The sequence below is a fragment of the Equus przewalskii genome, chromosome 1 (genome assembly GCF_037783145.1).
Source record: "Equus przewalskii isolate Varuska chromosome 1, EquPr2, whole genome shotgun sequence".
In the NCBI taxonomy this organism is placed as follows: Eukaryota; Metazoa; Chordata; class Mammalia; order Perissodactyla; family Equidae; genus Equus; species Equus przewalskii.
Genome location: NC_091831.1, coordinates 9,441,602 through 9,447,601, shown reverse-complemented (window position 1 = coordinate 9,447,601; position 6,000 = coordinate 9,441,602). Strand labels below are relative to the sequence as shown.

At 48.0% G+C, this 6,000-nt stretch overlaps 1 long non-coding RNA gene across 1 annotated transcript in view; it reads left to right on the top strand.

Moving 5' to 3' along the window:
- Positions 1-306: 306 nt before the first annotated feature.
- LOC139075955 (uncharacterized) overlaps positions 307-6,000 on the top strand; it is a 50,894-nt gene continuing 45,200 nt past the window's right edge. The window contains exon 1 of the long non-coding RNA XR_011527032.1: positions 307-355. This is a non-coding gene — a long non-coding RNA (uncharacterized lncRNA). The remainder of the gene's footprint in view (positions 356-6,000) is intronic.

Below are 6,000 nucleotides of genomic sequence, written 5' to 3'. Positions count from 1 at the left end.
CTTGCAGGGTTTCCTCAGGCTGGTCCCACCTCCCTGCCATATCTTGACCCAGTGAGTTGGACTCAGTTGGTCAACTGAAAACTTAAACCAAGTGTTTTATTTAAGCAGCAGAACCATTCCTTTGAGTAAGAGTTCACAAAGACCCTCAGAATAGAGACTAGACAAACAGAGCTGCTGGGGTTGAGTGGTGTGTGTGTGTTTGGGGCTTGGGAAGGCGGGGGCCCAGACCTCGGCTCTCCTTACTCACCTGGGTATGTCTGGAAGAACTCTGAGACCCAGTGGAACTGTTGCCCTGGACGACGGCTTATTTCCTTCTGGCTCTGACAACACTCATCTGGAGGTGTGCCCCTTACGGGTGAGTACCTACTCCTTGTTGGATGTGAGTGAATGGAAGAGAGTGTTTCCTCCCTTCTCCACACTGGGGGCATAGAGCTTGGAGACCAACTTGCAAAATGCCCCACTCCATGGCTCAGCCTGACTCTAGCCACCCTCATGCCGGCACCTGGGAGCCTGGTGTCTGTTCTGCCAGGATGGAGAAAACGAATGGGGGCCATCACTGGGTGAGGCCAGCAGAGCTGGGGGCAGTGGGTGGGTGGCAGGAGCAGGTTCTGGGAGCACAAGTCAGGCCCAATGGCTGGGAGGCCCCTGTGCTTCCTGTCCGTACACCGGCCAGGCCAGGTGCGGCGGGGACGCATAGCGGGGCCTTCCCTGTCTAATCAGGGGAGCTGCTTGTTCATTGTCGCTGCTGCACTCGAGTCCAAGCTGCTCTGAGCCGGAGAGACAGCACTTTGTTCTCTTTCCTGCCTGGGGTGGGACCAGGCTGAGCTCACTCAGGGTCTTCCAGGTTCTTGTTCATTAACTTTCCTCAAACCCTTTCCCAGATATCCACGTCCACGTTTGGGGCCCCATTTTGTGGATGGGCAAGCTGAGGTCCAGAGGGGGCACTTGCACAGGCCACACCGATAGTCGGGCAGGGCTGAATCAGAACCTGCAGCCCCCTGTCCTTGGAGATGGGGGCACTGGGGGGTCACTTGAATAATCCCAAGGCTTGATTGGTGGGAGCTCTGTATCCATCAGATGGAGTGTCTCAGCCTCTCCCTTTAGACCTGGGGAAGTGAGGCCCATGAGTTGCAGTGATGTGCCAAGCTCACTCCGTGGGCCAGAGCTGGCCAAGGCCTTGTCCATCTTGCCAGGTTGAGTCAGTAGGCATCACCCTGGTCACCACTCTGCATCTTAAGAAAAGAATAGTGTTTTCTTCCTCCTCCTTTCCTGCCTGCAAGTGAGCCCTTGTCAGAAGGCCTGAAGCCTCCTCACTGCTTCTTGCTTTTCCTTTTCCTTCTCCCTCGGTCTCCGCATCAGGGACTCAGAAGTTTTCTGAGTCAAGTCCGCTCTTGTCAGGTGATGAGCAAGCCTTGTCATTTGTTGGGGAGACTCCTTGATCTTTTAGTCCAGTTAGCCCAAGAAAACGAGACCCTGCTGGTGAAAGAGGCCCCTCCCTGGCTTTCTGGTTGACCCGGGTGGTGGTGCTGGGGAAGGTGGTGGTGGGATGGGTGGGTGACCTGGTTATCTGTTTGTTGAATCCCTATGGCCGCCATCTGAATGTGATGGTGCCAGGTGGAAAGGACCTGAAATCATCCAGTCATTCAATCCTTTGTGCACCAAATGCTTAATGAACACCTTCTCTGAGCCGGTCACTTTGCTGGATGGGTACTGGCACTATTGCAATGTGACCTGCCTTTGAGGATCTCAGAGTGTAGGGAGAGAGACAGACACGCGGACATCAGACAGTAACCCAAGTGAAAGGTGGTGGAAATGGGACAGCCATGTGCCATGAGGATAGAGACGGGAGGGAGCCTGTCCAGTCTTGAACACAGTCGCGATATCTTAGTCTTTCCTACGGCCAAAGGGGAGGGAGACGATGGACGGGACTAAGACGCCCCAACCTGGAACAAGTCAATCATTTTAAAATTTCATTGCTGAACCCGACATAATTCAGACCTCGTATCTGGCTAACTCATCAGTTCATTAGAACACAAAAATACACGATCAAACAGACAATCAAATTTCATGTAAAATAAGCTTCGGCATTAAAACGGCTCCTGGTGTTTTATGTGTGTGACTTGGTGGGCAGATATATTTCCTGCTGCTAGAGCAAGACTGATTTGTGTGAAGGCTCCCGTCACCAAATCACTCCGAAGGTTGGGAGATAAAATGTCGCTTAGGATAATGTAATTGGCCTTAAGGTACAGGAGTTGAATTATTTTCAGTGATTTATAATCTGGAAATTAAAGACTCACTCATTTTCTAATTTAATTCCATCTTCAATGGAAAAATGTTCACTCTGATCTAAATTGGCGAGTAATGTTGCTAATTCAAATGCAGATGTAATTTCGATTCTGGTAGCAGTTTGCGGTGATTGACGGGTCTCCGAAGAGTCATTAAGATCCTTATCTCCCAATCTCACAAATTCCCCGGCAGTTGTGATAATAACTTCGGCTAAGGAGAAAAGGGGAAAAAATAAATTCTCCCCTGTCCTGGCGGGTTGGGCCTAGCCTTTTGCAGGACGTAAATTGTGCATCTCTTCTGAATTTACAGCAATTTACAGCCTGCAAGAGACAATACGGACACTTCCTTACTAAATTTGGTGGTGGCATAAACACCGTGGTTTGAACGTTTATCCATGCTTTCCCTCTAAAATATGAATGAAATGGGCCTGGCATAAGTTAGCTCCGGTTCACAGTTAATTATCTGGGATTTTACACCACATTTGGCGCGATTCATTGATAAGTATCAACTACCTAGGGACAGGCAGACGATGATTAGCGATAATCACGCAGGCTTTGCCCTCTCTCTCTCGGCTGTCACATGGCTACCACATGGTAATGTGTCTTCATCTAAGCAGACCCTAAGAAGCCGGGATGGAGAAATTATGGGGTCACTCCTGCTGTGTGAGAAATGGCCGGGTCAGAGAGCCGGTTGTCCGCACCATCTGTTTGCCCGGTGAGCGGCCGTGTTGAGTTGAGCTGCGGCTTTGGTCCAGTGTGTATATTAACACTCCGGACCCAGCCAGGCAGTGGCTCTGGTTCTTTCTAAGCAGATGGCAAAAGAATTGATTTCTTTGGCCAACAGCTAATTTGATTGAAGTAAAGCCATTAGTTTCTGAGAGCTGGCGGATTCTATCCAGTTTAGACAACCAAGTAAAGATTTGGGGCAAGTTGGGTATATTCCTGCATTTTTAGGGTTGCTGAAGGCCATGAATGAGACATGGGGACTTGTTCTGGAAACAGGCTGGCCCCACTTGCCAGCACTAGCTCTTGTCACAAATGAACATCTTCTCTGTGCAAGCTTTTAGAGTAGAATTTGTTGGTTTATATCCTATATTGTCTCCAGAGGTACATGGGTCGTGGTTGTACAGCTTTTGAAAGTGAGCGAAACGAATCTCAACCAGCCTGGGAAAGAAATATTTTTGACTTGGAACAGGTACAAAGGTAAAAATATTTTTTGCTATTTTATAATCTGTTTTTAAAGTTCGATTTCTGGTGTGTTAAGCTATGTAGCAAAGACCGTTCACACTCACCATCATCTGTGCTCTCGTCTTATTCTTGGGCACATCGCTGGACCACATTTGCCAGGCTTCATTGCTGTTAGATGGAGACACATGACTGAGTTCTGGCTGAAAGAATGTGTTCACACATCTCTTCTAGGTCCGACCCGTGAAAACCTCCCATGCGTGATCTTTGCTCTCTCTCCATCTGTTGGATAAATGGAGAAGACTCAGAGGATTCTTCCTCCTGCCTCCAAATAGTAGAAGTAGAAGGAAATTTCACCTGAACTGGAAAGGAACTCCTATTGGGTTAAACCATTGAGATCTTGGGGTTGGTTTGTTTTAGCAGCTGACATTACTCACCCTAAACAAAGGTGCAGCATGCGCACCAGCATAGAGTGGATTTACTGATTTTCTCCAATCCCCAGTTAATTCTTTGTGTGCCTCATGTGTCACTGCCAGCGATCAAGCATAGGCTGTAGCTGCCTGATCCACAGAGGAATGGACAGTGCTTCCATTTTGCCTTTAATCACCGTGGCACTTTGAGTTAGACTTCTGCCTTGAATCTGAGGACTAGTAAATAGGAAGCATTTTGGTTTTACAAATACGTAGACATTTCGCTAAGATTGCATGTTATATCCAGAACCAGGGTCAGCAAATAAACTTCCAATTTCAAGGAGGACGTTTTACGTAGATATAAAGACTCACTGAGACGTCGTGTGTGTCTTTGGCAATCGTTTTCTGCTTATGGACCTAGCCAGTATTTAGCCCTTAACCACCTTATGTGTAATGGACAGAGACAGCTGGCTGGAGCACCTGCCTTTCCCCTTTCCCATCTCTTTAGTTGAGTCCTTCTCAAAACTCTCCACACACAGCTATTTGACACGTCATTCTCCTTTGTGTTGGGAGAATTTTCTGCTGATGGTCTTGCTGGTGTGACCTGCACCCATGCAGCTGAAGCGATCTCAAAGACCATGGAATGAACTCAGAATATAGACTCCTTTTCTGCTTTTTAATGAGGGCATCAAGAGTGTCCATGTGATTGAAACTCATCAAGGTATATGACACATTGTTGGTGACCTCGGTCTTGCCCCTACCTACCTCTGGCCTCAGTGTTCATCACACCTCTTGTGCCCTTTGCTTCCCTGCTTCCAACAATCCTCAATCCCTTGGGGTTCCCTGGTCGAGCAAAGCCACTCCCACCTCCATGCTTTGTTCCATTACTTTCTCTGTCTGGAGTCCCGTGCCAGGCTCCTCACCATCTCCAGAGCAGAAATCCAGTTCATCTTGGGAATTTCAGCTCAAGCATCAGCTGATCCTTGAAGACTTTTTTGCCCACTCCCCTGCCACCCACAGGAGAATGGTCTCCTCTGTTGCTGTATGGCTTTGTCACAGTGCCCAGGACTTTGGACCACTTTAGTTTGTTTACCTATCTGTCTCCCTTCACCCAGTGTTTGGAGGACAGGATGGTGACGCTAAATGTCATTGCCATACTATTCATATCGCGTTGTTATTATTACCAACAGTTACATCACAGAAATATCCATGATACCTCATTCATGCTGTACTGTGGGGTGGCCATTCTGGATCCAGGCAATTTCTGCCTTCAACCCTGAGCATGGAGAGACTTTTTCATTCTGATGCCAGGCAATTGGCATGTCATCTCCTAAGTGTCTTCCTCTGATAGAGAGTGGTAGCTGGTGATGCTGTTTGAGTTTGTGGCTGACTGTAACTACACGCAGATCTGCTCCTGTAAACCACGTGGGTCACTTGATGCCAACAGGAGTGACAGAACTGAACTGGGCTGTCATTCTTGATGCATCTAATTCCTTTGAGCCACTCATTTAAATAAAACCTGTGGTCCAGAGTTCTACAGGTTAACAACATGGCATGTACGTAAGTATTTCCTTTTGTGCTTTTGGATTTTTTTCCTTTTAATTTCATCAAGTGCCCTCTTGTCCCTTCATCAGCAGAGTACAAAGAGACACTGCTTCACCTGCCCTCGAGCAGTCGTCTCCGTACACAAGGGTCCTCTTACACGACCCTCTTTTAGGCTAGATACCTAAGCGTTTTCATCTCTCCTGATACAGCCGTCCTCTTGAAGAATTTTGGCTCAGAAACTTCAGGAGCAGTGCTGAAGTCCATTTGTTTAGCTCATTTTCTCTTGATGATAGTACCAGTAACAACTACCAATTATTAAGAGCCAACTATGGGCCAGGTGCCGTATGAAATGCTTGGCCTGCGTTTTCCCCTTTGATCCTCATAACCAGTGCTATACCACAGATACTATTGTCTCTATTTGGCACAGAAAGGAACTGAAGCCCTGAAGGGTCAAGTCCAAGGCCACATGGCCAATCAGTATTGAAGGCTGCATTTAACCCAGGCTCCCTCACACTGCCATTGACTTGGCTCCCAGCCTGGAAACTCCATGAGGGCAGCACCAGGGCCTGCATCCG